At 40.4% G+C, this 14,774-nt stretch overlaps 1 protein-coding gene across 15 annotated transcripts in view; it reads right to left on the bottom strand.

Annotated features, from left to right (window-relative positions):
- Positions 1-14,774, bottom strand: part of EPB41L2 (erythrocyte membrane protein band 4.1 like 2) — a 210,451-nt gene that overhangs the window by 151,859 nt on the left and 43,818 nt on the right. Inside the window, exon 1 of one of the 15 annotated variants that reach the window (XM_061207159.1) lies at positions 1,212-1,250. The exons of the other annotated variants lie outside the window; for them this stretch is intronic. The gene's annotated coding sequence lies outside the window, so the exon portion shown is untranslated. Of the gene's footprint in view, positions 1-1,211; positions 1,251-14,774 lie in introns of those variants that run through there. 15 annotated transcript variants of the gene reach the window in all.

Here is a 14,774-nt window from a genome sequence, read left to right as displayed (position 1 = left end):
ATATTAAACTAAATGACACTCTAATGGAATAAACACTATTTTGGCACATTTATAATGAGAAATCTCATGCCATCTTTTAAGATTCATACGAGCAAAATGTGAGGAGTGTAGGACTTACCATCTTCACCTGCATGATTGGTTCTCATGGGTTAAGACTGGCCTAAAAGGTTGTTATCTTCAAAAAGGTATTGAATTCTAGGAGAAGCAAGAAGAAAATAGAAATGCCTCTGAAATAAGTCCTATGATAATATGTTTTGGGATACACAGTCCTCCTGAATCATTTAAGTTTAGGTCTGGGAGGTGCCTGAAAAAATAATGTAGCCAATCCTTTGTATCACAAACACCAAAGAATCTAAGAAATTCTAAACTGAGCTAAGTGACTGAGGGATTTTTTTTTTTTTTTTTTTTAAAGAATATTGTAAGAAAAGGCAGAAACCTAACCTCCTGGCCAGGTATTTCTCATTTGCATGAACTTATTATATCAACCAGGTGATGAGCTCACATTTCTGAATGAATCTGCCCCTCAGCGTTTTCTCAAATGCAGCTCATTTTTCCAAAACACGCTTTCCTCTTGGTTTTTCTTTTCCCAATGCACCTCACGCTGTGGAGCTTCCAATTCCCCACAGGCTTAAAAACAGTAAAAAAATGTAGACTAGTGGCTACCTTTTTTTTTTTTTTTTTTTTAAACTACAGGCATTGTCATAATCTCTCCTTCATGCAAAGCATTTATCAGATGGAAGTATGGAAGATCTTCTTCCTTTCACCACTCAAGGTGGCACAGAAAATGAGGGCAGAAAGCAGGAACAAGGAAAAAGTGAAGGGGTACCTGCGCAAGAAACCAGCAGCCGTGGCTATCAGACCGAAGCCATAAGACAAGAAATGCACTATTTTATTCTTCCAGAACACTTAAATATATTGTGTCACAGTCACAAAGAACTTTTAGGATATACCTATATAAACACAATATAAGCTTATCTTCCAGAAAAGCCGGCCAACCCAAATACCAAAATCTGGACCGTATCTCAACCAGCTCTGCGGCTGGTGCCTCACTGGTAGTCATCCTCTACTTACCTTTGCTGCATAACAGGGCCCTGTGAGATAGAATTCAGGGATATTCATTCCGTCTTAGGAGAATGACACTGTAAATAACTTAAATACCACTACCTCTCATGTGGTCAAAACAGAGCATCTAAAGAAAAACACCGACTCACATTTACCAGGAATGGATTCACTGGGTAATCACCCAAGCTCCTCGGAACTCACATGTGCAGCCCAGCTCTGCGATCACTGCTACCACCGTGCTCGTTGGCACGATCCAAGGACGCCTGGATTAAGATAAACGCCTTAAGTAGCAGTGCTGACACAATTCAGTTCCTAACGCGTATGTCAGAAGCGGCCCAGCCCCGGGGTCAGGAAATAATACGACTGATACTAGAACCCAATGGTAAACATGAATATCTTTAGGAGGTAGTGTTCCTTTTCCAATCGTAAAATTAATTCCCAAATTATTTTACTCTTTTCACTGAACCAAACAGAAACAGGTGGAAAATAATTCCAAACAGCCTGGAAAGTATGCAGAGCCATTATTACTTCAATATAATGAATTCAAAAACACTTTGCAAGAGAAGTAAGATCACACTCTAGCAACACAAGATTTCTTTAAGGGAAAAGAACACACTTGTGCGCGCACACACATCATACAAGTGTACTTGGTCCCTGAGTGATGTGGGTGCTGCCCTGTGCTGCTAGCTCCTAGAATTGGTCTCCTTCTGCATCACATGTTCTATGTCCTAACACTTCTCCACAGTGAGCAAGTTGGGAGATGGGGAGGCCTCCACACCTATTCTAAGGCAAGCAGCTTAGAGACAGTAAAAAAAAGGAGTTGATCAAAAAGGAGATTCTTTATACTACACTGAACAAACTTTTTGGAATAAATTAAGCACAGCATCATAAGAAACGCAGAGCACTGCCAGAAAAAAAGAAATAAACAGAATTTTCTCAATTCTGTTTCTTCCTAGTTTAGTCACTCAGGCTATTTCCATTATATTCCTCCAACACTTAAGCTGTCATCTCTAGTGGAATTTCCCCACCCACCCCAATCATTTGAAAAACTTCTGGAAAAAAACCAAAAGTATAATCAACTTTGCCAAATGACATTCAGATTTTGTCCCCACCCTAATATTTGGCTATTCATTCCTATTTCTCGATCTCTTTCCATTCTTACTCCCTTTCCTTCTTCCCCAACTACAAATATATCCCAGCAATTATTTCCTTTCTTCCCCACTCCCTACTCCTGAGATTTTCAACACTAAGTTTCTTCATTCCCCTCATCCCACCTTCAATTCTTCTCTCAATACAGAAAGTCAAGAAATGTACAAAATCATAAGTCTTCAAGATGCAGAATTTAATATGCTGAAGACTTCTTGTAGAGGAATTTTTCCAAGAAAAACAAAAACAGGATTCTCCATCACCTACTCTTCAGACAGCCCTCCAGGAGCCCTCCCGTCAGCTGTTTTATATGGTTTCTTCTAGATTAACTAAGGTCAAACAGAGGTCGACGGTGAGTCTGAGGCTGTGTGTGCCAGTATATTGTCTGAATCCATAACAACTGCCTCAAAAAGGACATCTAAATACCCACTGACCAAAGCAATGTGCAAATCATGCTAGACTTGCTTTTTCTGCAGAGATATTCCTGAAATCCGCGTTACCAGCAGGACTATCAACTCACAGAGAGAAGAGAGGAGGCCGTGTTCCCTAATTTGCCTTAAATGTGTTCAGAACTCTTTTAACAAGTTATAGTAATAATAGGGTGAGCCTACAAGGTGATCTGCTAGTACTATGGAGATGAGACAAAGCGGAGGGGAGAGAGGCAGAAGGAAAGAAGGAAAATGACAAGACAGCATCCTTGTCCTTGAGGAGCTGAGACTCCAGACTGCTCATACACACAACCCCATGGAAAGTTAACATTCATAATGTGCCCACATTTCAAGATAACAGTAGAAGAAATGCCGTTAAGACTTGTGTGAGCAATTGCCAAAGGAATTATACAGCTAAGAACTCCTACAGGAATTCAGCAAAATAAGGCAAATATAATTCCAGAGTAGAAGAAATTTGGCATAGGAGATGATAACTAACAGTTTGGCAAAACCACTAAAAAGTCTGAAGACATCTATTGTTTTAACATGGCAGAAAAGAAACACTTCAAAGACACTTATGCTTAGTGTAAAACATACATTTTTAAACTTCACTCCTTTCAGGTTCACATCAAATAATCCTAAAATAGCAGCAATCCAGCCATCTCATAATGGTTTCTAAACTTCTCCAAATCACTTGGGGCAAATTAATTTAACTACACAGGTGTGTTTCGGTAGTCTCAATGTTTCACTTTTTTTCAGACTCAAAGTTATATGAGATGGATTAAATTCTCTGGGGCAATGCTTTCTAATTTATCCTAAAGGATAATACTTCACAAATTTTCACCAGTAAAATAGGCAGAATGGGATAGTTAAAAGTATACTGGACTAGGTGGAACCAGTTCTAATTCCAGCTCTGAAAGTCATGGGAATTAAGAGCAAGTCATTTAACTTCATTTTACTAAATTTTCTCATCTATAAAATAAAGACAGGGAGGATTCATTACCTCTTAAAGTACCTCATAGTTCTAAAGTTCTACATGCTAAAAAAACTACTTGGCATGGCAAAACCAAACATATAGTATGAGCCCTACTTTGTGAAATGTATACAAATACGCATTTACTGAAGTATTTAAACCACTGAACGTACGGTTATAAATAATAAACACAACATAATATTAAGTGATTATGTCTGAAAGTGGGAATGAGGCTGGCTTTTATTATTTGCTTCTCTGTATTCCAAGTTTTATTCAACAAACACATACATTTATCATGAAAAAGATTCAATCCCTTGAATCCAAGCGTGACATTTGGAATCAGAGCTCTTCACCCTCTATGAAATACACTGGAAATCAGAGTTCTCTTGGAAACATTACAGGCCCATCTTGGATTAGGGGGAAAGTAGAGGCGGAAAGCCCCTCAACTTTGTTTTTCCACAACTACTTTTCTCATCTAGTCTGAATCCCCTCCTCTGTCCCCACCCTTCCGCATAAAAATCTCTTGGGAGTGACTGAACGCAAGTAACCTAAAACTGGAATTTCTGGAAGTGCGTGGTGTTCCAAAAGCACTGTATTTTCATCTCCCTACTTCCACACACACACCCAGAACTGGATTTCATACTTATTTTGCAACAAAACCTCACAGCAGTACTTAAACATCCTTTAAAAAAAAAAAAAAAAAAGGCATGGGCAGGCTATATTAGAAAAAAAAAAGAATGATTTGGCACCTGTGGAGGTGATGTCATTACCAGCCATGGCTCTGAACTGTCTCTGGAATGCAGCTTAGGCCACCCAATGCTATTTAACATAAAAACACAGTCTTTCCTGGCCCAAGAAACCTCACAGTCACACTTGACTGTACTCTGCTTAGGAATCCAGCATTTACAACTTTTCAGCTTTAAACATTTCGTAGAGCACAGCAGATACCATCAGCACCATCCTTGAAGGTTAAACTTTAGCAGCTCTAAACCGTTATTTAACAACCAGCAGGCCTGAGAAGGACTAATTCTGCACGCCTGTCTATAGGCAATCCCTGACTCATGATAGGCCAGATTTTGAGTCACTGCCTTGGGGGGGAAAAAAAAAACCATACATGCACCCCAACCCAAGAGGAAGTGAGGACTTGGTTGGGGACGGAGTGAGCACAGTGGGGGAATGAGATGAGGATGACAAAAGTGAAGCTGGAGATGAGAGCCTCAATCCTTATTCTGTAAAATGAAGCTAAGAAAATCTAATTCCTGGCTATCTGTACAGATAAGATAAAATAATATAGAATGACGGTTTCTGACATAAAGTAAACTCTAAGTAAATGTTAGCTATTATTATTTTTCCCCCGCAGAAACAGTCATTAAAGGGAATACTAACTCCCCAGGCCTGCTTAAGAAGGTCCAATTAATCTATAACACACCTGAAAGTACTTGAAAACTTAACTGCAAATTTTAACACTTCTAAGGAAAACATACATAAGGAGTTTCACCTGAAACACATTTGCTCCCCAGAAGAATGAGTGGGCGATGACCCTTTCTGCCATCCTTCATTCATACTAGACAGCCCGACGAAGAACCCTGATCCCACCACTGCTCCAGCCAGGGGCCCACCCAGAGATGGGGCACCTGACCAGGGGTCGGCATGGCAACTCTTGGAAACTGTGGATAAAGATCCACGGGAAACTGGGCCTCCGCCCAAACCACCTAACTCCCCACTCCACCGTGCCCTGATCCCTTTTTTAAGAGCCACGGAACTGTGGCCACCTGCTTCCCACTGCCAACACCTGACCAACATGGTCCAGTATGAAGGGAAACGAAACTCTCCACCTCCCGAGTTCAGTCTAGAAAGCCACACAAGGCCTTACAATTTACTGTCAAGATTTTACTACTCAAAGTAATGGGAGATGGACCAGGAACATCCAGATGTGTTTGTCTGTTTCACATTTCTAAAGGCAAAGCCAAGATCACACTGGGATGCTAATGCTAATTTATTTATTTATTTTTTTTGCTAATTTATTTTTAAAAAATCATCAAGACAGCAGAAGGAGAAAGAAGCCAGAACTTATATCTCACAATTCCCACAACTGTCTACTTGATCTTTTACTGAGTTTTGTTCCCTCACACCCCTCTAGAAATTAATTTTCAATTTTCTACGGCTGATTACGTGTTATGTGGTCACCATAACTCTAAGTTGCAGAAAGCTCTCTCCCTGTGACCCAGAGCACATCAAAAGCCCCCTCTCCTCACCCCCCAGCTTTTACAGAATTACAGGATCTTGGCAATGACCCACACGCTGACTTTTTTCCAATCTATTTCCCTCAGTCTGACAGAGAAGCTCCACAGACCCAGTGTTGAGCCAGAAGATCAACCAATACCTGGGCCATACTTTACCACCCGATCACGTGTAGTCTCTACTAGGGGAGAGGGGGGCTGAATCCCAAACCTAGAATGCATTCCAAATCGAAATTGTTTTTATTACCCATACTCCTACCTACTCCTTTCTCTAAGGCACAGAGCAGAGGGTGGGTGGGTGTGTGTGTGTGTTGGTTCCTACTTTAAAAGCGAACCCCATGATCCTGCCCTCCGCACCCTCTCAGTTACCCATTCCCACAGTTCCCAAACACTAGCTTTCAATTATTTTCTGTGACCCAGAGTAAAACATTTACATCCCAACCCAGTTCACAAATACACAGTAAACACACGCAGTTTTCATGGAAACACAGTTTTCAAATGGTCGCTCTGATCAGGCCTAAAGCCTAAGCCTAGGCAGTCTGTGCCAAATCCAGCCCCAGCCCCTCTCTGCAGTGAGCCTTCTCCCTGCCAGCGGGCTGCCTCAGCGGCAAAAGGGGCACCTCTTTCCTCCCACTCCCCTTTCTCTTTCCTCTCCCACGGGGAAGATTCATGCAGTGGCAGAGCTCCACTCCAGCCAGGGAGGTGGATCCAAGGTACGATAATTGTTGATGGAAAACTTTTCCCAAAGGGGAAGCCTTCTTTTTTCAATTCAGGTAAAATCCTGTAGAGGCTAGATTAAGGCCCCAACTCTCATGTTGTTTATTCATTTTCTAAATGCCAGTCATGACCTTCTAAAATGATCTCTTGGAAAATCCTGCCCTAGAGCTATATATGATCCTACCATTATCTCATTTTCGTTCGTCCTGACCTCTGATCCCCTTCCGCCCTGCTTCTTGAACCACCATCCCCAACTACTTTGACCCTAAGCAGCCGGTGCCTCCACCACCTTCCCGCTGCCCTGTCTTCACTACCCTCCTTCAGCAGCTTGGATTCCACAGGCCACCACTAGACCCTCAGCTCCCAGCCCCGCTGTCCTCCAGCACATCTGTGTGCTCTGTGGCTCCACCTAACTCCAGCCTTACTTCAGCCTTGCACCCATGACGCCACACAAAAAACATGTGATGATAACTTTTCTCCATTCAAATTCACGGCCTCGAACTTTAACAGCACTCCTAGAGATCTCCAGATATATCCTACGACAGTTCCCTAGTCAACCCACACCGCCACTCTCCTGGACACAGATTTCACACTTGTACATAAACCAAAAAAAATGACAGACAAAAAATATATGACACTGGATATTGGATCTTCCTATGATCTCAGCCACAATCTAACTACAGCTGTCCTCCAATAAGGAAAACCAGAGAGTGTTCAACAAAGTCAATAAGTAAAAAAACAAAAAAGTTACTAGCCATTCTTTTTCTTAAAAAATCTGCCCAGTACAAGGCTGACTTCCAATATTAACAAGTTTAAGGGCATTTAACCATTAAAGAAGAAAAGAAAAAGTCTCGGTTTTCTCTTATTTTACAAAAATGTTTGGTAATATTCTCTCCTCAATTCTCTTACCAAAGTCGTCCATGTGCAACTCTGCCCTGCCTCTCTAATCACTGTCAGGCATAACAGTTCATTGTCCAAATATAATTTGTTCAGCCATGCAAACACCTGCGCAATCAGGCATGTTCAATTTGCAAGGGACAAGTCCAACGGCGTGGCCACAGTGACAAGCACTGGTGCCTGGCTAGTGGGCCTTTTGCTGAAAGAAACAGCTTTTCCCATAATTATCTCTATTTTGAATCAAAATGTCTAATAAATGTTTTTATGTAATTCAACAGAAAAACAAAACAGGTGGATTACAGAGTTGCTATTTATTCTAACCCAGGCCACTAACAGTGGCACTCAGGCACATAATAAACCCCAGACTAAAATAAAGCTGTGTCTCTTGAAATTCAAGGGCCAGGAGAAGTGAAAGCTAAGGAAGCAAATTTGCCCAAGGAGGCAATAAAAGGTCAAGACCAGAACTCAATGTTCTGTAAGAGAGCTGCCACAGGGAAATCACTGCAGGGTTTCAAGGGTTATTTCTATCACTTTAAAACTCAGTTCTTGCGACTTCCCTGGTGGCACAGTGGTTAAGAATCTGCCTGCCAATGCAGGGTACACAGGTTCAATCCCTGCTCCGGGAAGATCCCACATGCCACGGAGCAACTAAGCCCGTGCACCACAACTACTGAGCCTGCACTCTAGAGCCCACGAGCCACAACTACTGAACCCGTGTGCCACAACTACTGAAACCCACGCACCTAGAGCCCATGATCCATGACGAGAAGCCACTGCAATGAGAAGCCCGCGCACCGTAACAAAGAGTAGCCCCTGCTCACCACAACTAAAGAAAACCCACACACAGCAACGAAGACCCAACGCAGCCAATATCTATCTATCTATCTATCTCAGTTCTTCCTGGAGGGGGACCATGCATGACCTGACTACTCAGTTGAGAAATCTAGACTGAAATCACATATGCCAGCAAATAGGCAGATTTGAGAACATGCAAAGGCTATATGCCCTTCAGAGCAAGAGGGTTATTTAGCTTAGAGGAACCTCAGGTAAAAGACATGAACACCACTTAGACCTGCAGATATGGCCAAGGCCACAGGCTAGCCTTCCCGCCTCAGTCACCCAGACTGCTAACGTTTTAAAAAAAAAAAAAAAAAAATGTGCACAGCACAAACAACACCAATAAGGTCATGCGAACATAACAATTCCTACCCTTCACTTACTTAGGCTCCTTTCCCGGCACCCTGAGTTTCCAAAGCTCTACGGACTGTCTTCTGTTACTGAGTTTTAAGATTCCTAAGGTGTTTCTTCCTCCTCTTCCTCCTCCTCCTCCTCCATTCATCCACTCCATGTGTAGGGAATGGCCACTATATACCGAGCACTGTGCTAGGACACGTAACCTAGTAAGGGCCGCAGGAGAGGAAGCCAATGATTACAATTCACTCTGAGAAATACCTACTTAAAGCAACCTGCAAAAAAAGCAGACGAGCAGAGAATGATGGTAAAATCTATCTCTGAAGGATGAAGATGCAAAGAAAGGAGGTACAGCATCCCAAGTACTTGCAAAGACATCATTTGTTTTCAGTTTACAAAAGCTAATCAACAGTTGGCACTGTAGGTATGTGTGGGCCTATGAAGATCACTCACAATTGTATCCTCTGAACTCAATATAACAGTGAGAGGCACACTACGACCTTCATCCCAGTCAAAACTTTGGTGGGTATTCCTTCCATTCTTTTGCTTTTCTCCCACCCCAAGCTAAGGTATTTCATGTACCGTTCTTAATAGGTAGTCAACTAATGCTGGCTAAGATAATGGCAGATAATAGTAGAAGGTGTGATCTCGTCTAGGTCAGGATAGGGGACGAAGGTAAGGAGCAGCTAGAAGATAGAATCCAGTGCAAGGTCAACTTGTGTCATTTGGCTTAGGGCTAGGTGAGCAGACAGATGGATAGCCTCTTCCACCACCTCTAGAATAGAGAATAAAAACTTGCCAAATTAACAGAGTTGTTTTTTTATTTTAAAAAAAAATCTCACAGGACTTCCCTGGTGGCACAGTGGTTAAGAATCCGCCTGCCAATGCAGGGGACACGGGTTCGAGCCCTGGTCCGGGAAGATCCCACATGCCACGGAGCAACTAAGCCCATGTGCCACAACTACTGAGCTGCGCTCTAGACCCCCCGAGCCACAACTACTGAAACCCGTGCTCTGCAACGAGAAGCTACCGCAATGAGAAGCCTGCACACAGCAACGAAGACCCAACACAGCCAAAAAAAATTAATTATATAAATTTAAAAAGAAAAACTCACAAAAACAGAAACAGTTTCTAATAAGATTTGGTCTGTGCCCTATGTTAGCTAGGTCAGGGTATTTCAACCTCTGCACTCTTGACATTTTGGCCAGATAATTCTTTGTCGTCTGAAGAGCTGTCCTGTGCATTGTAGGATGTTTAGCAGCATTCCTGGCCTCTACACAGAGATGCTAGTAGCGCATCCTCAAGTCATGGCAATCAAAAATGTCTCCAGACATTGCCAAATGTTCCCTACAAGACAAAAATCACCTACCCAGCCCCATCCCGGTTGAGAATCACTGTGCTAGATTATGAGCACCAGCCTATTTACTAAATAAAGAAGACACTGATGTTGATGAACAGGGCAAAATGTTAAGAAAAGGGTGATGCCTTAATCAGCTATTGTCTGTAGTTTAATGAAAAGCTAATAGATATCCCCAACAGAAGAGGGAGGTCAAAATTAAGACCAAAAAAGTAAAGTCTGGAGCATTTAGGCAACAATAAGTATACAGATGCTCAGGTCTGGTGAAAGCTGCAACTGAAAAAGAGCTTAGTGAAAACATTAAAACTAAATCAAACCAAGTCTATCTTTATTCCCCATATCCAAGCCCATTCTACCAAAAAAAAAATCCTTAACAGATTTTAATTCTACAAAATGAGTATCTGAAATAGTAATTATTCTGATATAATTAGTAATGCACAGACCAGACTCCAAATCCTGGCCAGTTCCAACCATTTTCTAGTTACCTGACACCCTAAGCTTTTTCCCTCTCCAGAGGAGTAAACGACATAGCCAATATAAGGACATGAGCATGGTGCCCGGCACACTGTCAGTACCATTAAGTGGCAATTACCAGTAGTTTCACATATGTATTTTATAAACATACTTCTAATACAAAATGGAACACGCCGCCCAAGTGAACTAAGAAAACACACGCCTAATAAGTTAACTAAAAAAAATCCATTCCCGTAAAAACACACGCCTTAGATGCCAAGATTTACCTGCACTTTTTAAGGCAGGAGAAAAACAGATTACCCTCCAAGCCCATGGTTACAGTAAAAGCAAAGTATAAATGCTGCCCTTTTTTAAGTACCACACTATGCACCACTTGGGCTACCTCCAAATATATTTCCCCAGGTTTTTATCCAAGTCAACCAAAACACCATTTTAAGCAGTTGAGTTTTAAAATTCACTATATAAAATTTCTATAAAGCCCAACAATCAAGTAGGAAAGAAGAGCATTTTCTCACACATACCCAGAACCAGTTTGCAGTTGCTGTTTTTGCCTCACAGAAGTTGTTTTCCAGCCACAAGCTACTACAAATTGTTCAGACCTTTTGGCAGCAACACAGGAAACTGCCCTTTTCACCCCTTCTCCCACAAAAATGTAGTCAATTTCTAGGCAGGCCCATCTCTCAAGGCTACTTGCTTTACGGAGCCAAATACACACCATTTTTCATTTAGCAATGTGAAAGGGTCCCAAATATTTTGCATTTTTGTGAAGAAAGCTGAAAGTCACCAGAAGACCTGTGGGCAAAGCTCTGTATTAAGTCTGCTCATAAACTGCTAACGCCACACTTTACACCGGCATTTGAAATTTACAGGGCATTTGGCATCACAGCTGTTTCTGTTTTATCCAAATCGTCCGGGATGCAATAGGCAACATGTGAAGCCATTTCCTGAGCTTAATTGTCCTTGGCTTCTCACTATTCTCAATTTGTCATGTTTCAAATAAGTAGTCAAAGTAGGTACATCTGCCTTTTGATTAAAAAAAAAAAAACCTGGTATCTTCTCTTTGAATCTAGGGTTTTTCTACAATCTTAAGGATCACATAAAGCCACAAAGTTGAAGTTTGTCCCAGCTTAACATTCAGGCATACAAAATCAATCTATATTTTTCTCCTTCAATTATTTCAGCAGAGGTGAGGGCAGGAGGTGGTAAACTACTCAACAGCTGTAACATATTTAACGTCTAAAAATAAAAACAAAATTGCCTTTTGAATGCAAAATAAAAGAAGAACCTTTGAAAACCAGGAATTCCTTTGTATCCCATTTGGCTTAAAATTTCACAGATCATTTATAAATAAACAAATCCAAAACAAACAAACAAACTGACCCAAATGGCAAAAAGGCATCTGCAGTTACTCACAAAATAAAGCTGGACACTATTCTGCCCTGGGAGAGTCAAATGCCAAAACGCAATCTGGTGAACCGAGCTCATAATTCACAAACTGAAAAAGAAAATCAGCCCAGTGTTTTCCAGGGAACATTTCCTGTCTCCCCAGAATGACTTGCAACCTCAAACAAGTTCCAATCATGACGCAAAGGTAACTTCTCCAAAAGGGTACAATGTCAGAAACTGTCCAGAAACCACACAGACAAAAATGATAAGCAAAGGAAACTCGATTCAATTACACACACCCATTACTTTGATTTAATAAAAGACAACCATATTTTTCAGAGTCCAATATTAACAGTAATTTAAAATATGTTCAAGTTCAGAACTCCTTTTCAAAGGTACACTAAATTTTTCCAGCAAATAAATCCTACAGACTATACTGGGAAGAAAACTAGAAAGCAAACCAAGGAATCCAAATTGAAAATTCAAAGGCAAAATCTTACATGTCTAGTAGGTAAAGAGACCTGGTTTGCCTGAAGCTAATAAGTACAGGAGGCACACCTTGTAGGTTATCTTTCCAATTTAAATAGATAAATTGCAGGTGTAAAACAAGCTCTAATTGAGAACATGCTTTCATTCACTGCTTGCCTTAACCGGTGATAAACCAGACCATCTTTCATCTCCTTCCGAAAAACAGAATATCAACGAGATTTCGCACTACTGTTTATCAGCTTAACAGCATCTTCAAAGTACATCTAATTGTTAATGTTTCTGAGAAAGTGTCTATTGAAGGAGTAGGAAGAAATGGCCTCCTTGTTAGAGATTTCTTTACCCTGTGGGGTCTGAGGTAGTCAACACCAGCATGAAAAAGGGTGTAAGACAATCACCAACGAAAGAAAAAGAATCATTCCTTGAGTTAACTGTCTATATCTTCACAAGACTTACTTTCAAATAAGTAAACAACAACAGAAGAACAGTTGCCCCAAGGTTATCCAGAGGCCTGGCGTAAGAAGTCAAGTTCACTGTTCAAACACATGGGTTTTCTGGCCCATGTTAGAAAAGTTCAGCCTGGGAACGTTTAATTCAGATTTGAGCTAAACGGGCAATTGAAGAATCTCTTTACTACTGTTACATTTTAAAATTTCTCACACCACTAGAAAACTCATCCTAAAATATAACTGGACTCTTTTAAAAAACAGCAAAAGAGATGAAAAATGTACAATCGGTCACTAATTTCTGTCAGTTCTCATCCTGCTTTCACCTATATTCAATTAGTATTTATTGTGCAGTTACTACATTAAAAAGCACAGCTAACACTGAGAGGGGTAAAGACTGCACAAGACAGAGGTGTATTTACTACCAAATAGGTGACGTCTGCATCTGTATTTACACACAGTTAAGTTGAGGGTGTTTAGTGTGTTTTTGTTTTCTTAAGTATCTCTGTGTGGTTTACTTTCTATATGGCAAGAGCACTGAAGGCCCTTCATGTGTCTAAATAAAAAACTCTACACACATTTGGCTTCAATAAAGCCAGCAGTCTCTTGAAGATAGGTTCCAGCCATGAATTGTCCACATTTATGTGCTGGAAAGGGTGAAAAGGGCAGTTTTCTGTGTTGCTGCCAATGGGCTGAACAATTCGCAGTAGCCTGTGTTAGAGAACAACTTCTTTAAGAAGACCTTCAAGCTGGCTTGCTATACTTGTGCAAAATAACATGCTTTTTCTCCATTTACTCTTTTGTTACACCTTTTCCAGTAAAACCGTTCCCTGGCATTTTAATAATCATGGTTTTAAATGATCTTGCTAAGGAAAAGAGTGTTTGAAAATAATGCTTAACAGGTTAACTGAAAACCAATTTCAGCACACACCTAATATTTGAGCATTAAAAGTCCTTCTAGTCTTCTCCATCCATAATATTAATACAGTACTAACTTTGTCCAGGTATTCACTTCTGGGAAGTTCTTCCTGAATGCATCTGGCAAACATTTAGTAAGCACTTAATAAGGAAACACACACATACACCACCAGGCTGTTTATGCACTGTGGAGAATACCAAAATGAATGAGAAAAGCTCACAGCCCTTAAGAAACTAATCTAGTAATGCAGAGAAAGAGAAAGGGCAGAATTCTGAGGCTGGAGGCAGGGGAGGTGTCAGAGAATGTTTGTTTTTTGTAAATTTACTGTATGATTCTTGTGCATACTAAGGTTTAAGAACTAAGGTTTAACGTTTAAGAACTAAGATTTAAGGTTTGAGAACTGTAGTCACCCCCGCTCCCAAAAGGCAATAAATTAGTTAGTCATTATTCACTTAAAAAAAGGAAAAAAAAAAAAGATTCAACACTAGATCACTCCAATTAGACAGTCACTATAGCTATATTTAAAATATCACTTCTTATGCTGCATAAATGAAGTACACCTAGACATTAAATTGTGTATTGGAAAAATATAAAACTATGATAAAAAGAACTAAACTAAAACTCAGGTAAGTCCAACTAATGCCACTAAATTTGAATAAGAATTAAAATCCTGCCTATTATCTCAGAAAGCAATTAGAATAATTAAATGAAAATATACATGAAAATGTTTTGCAAAGTGCTTTAAAAGCTTAGCTTATTATTGGTCAAGGAACAGCTCTATTTATAATATCCGCAGTAAAGAAGACCCTGTCAAGAATAAAACAGGCAATGAACTAACACTGGTTGGATTTTAAAAATCTATTTTTGGCTCCAGAACCTTTACTGATGAGTAGAAAATATTTGCCCAGGTTTGCATCTCTCAGTAGCCAGGTGGTGACATTATTTGACATAGCTTCAATAGTGCTTTCACACTTAACATAAATATTATCATCACATTCATAGCCAGCATCTTTAGTTCAAGACTAAGTTTTTCAGATTTATCTGTGCTCATA

The sequence above is a fragment of the Eubalaena glacialis genome, chromosome 12 (assembly GCF_028564815.1).
Source record: "Eubalaena glacialis isolate mEubGla1 chromosome 12, mEubGla1.1.hap2.+ XY, whole genome shotgun sequence".
In the NCBI taxonomy this organism is placed as follows: Eukaryota; Metazoa; Chordata; class Mammalia; order Artiodactyla; family Balaenidae; genus Eubalaena; species Eubalaena glacialis.
This window is presented reverse-complemented; position numbering and strand designations above follow the sequence as displayed.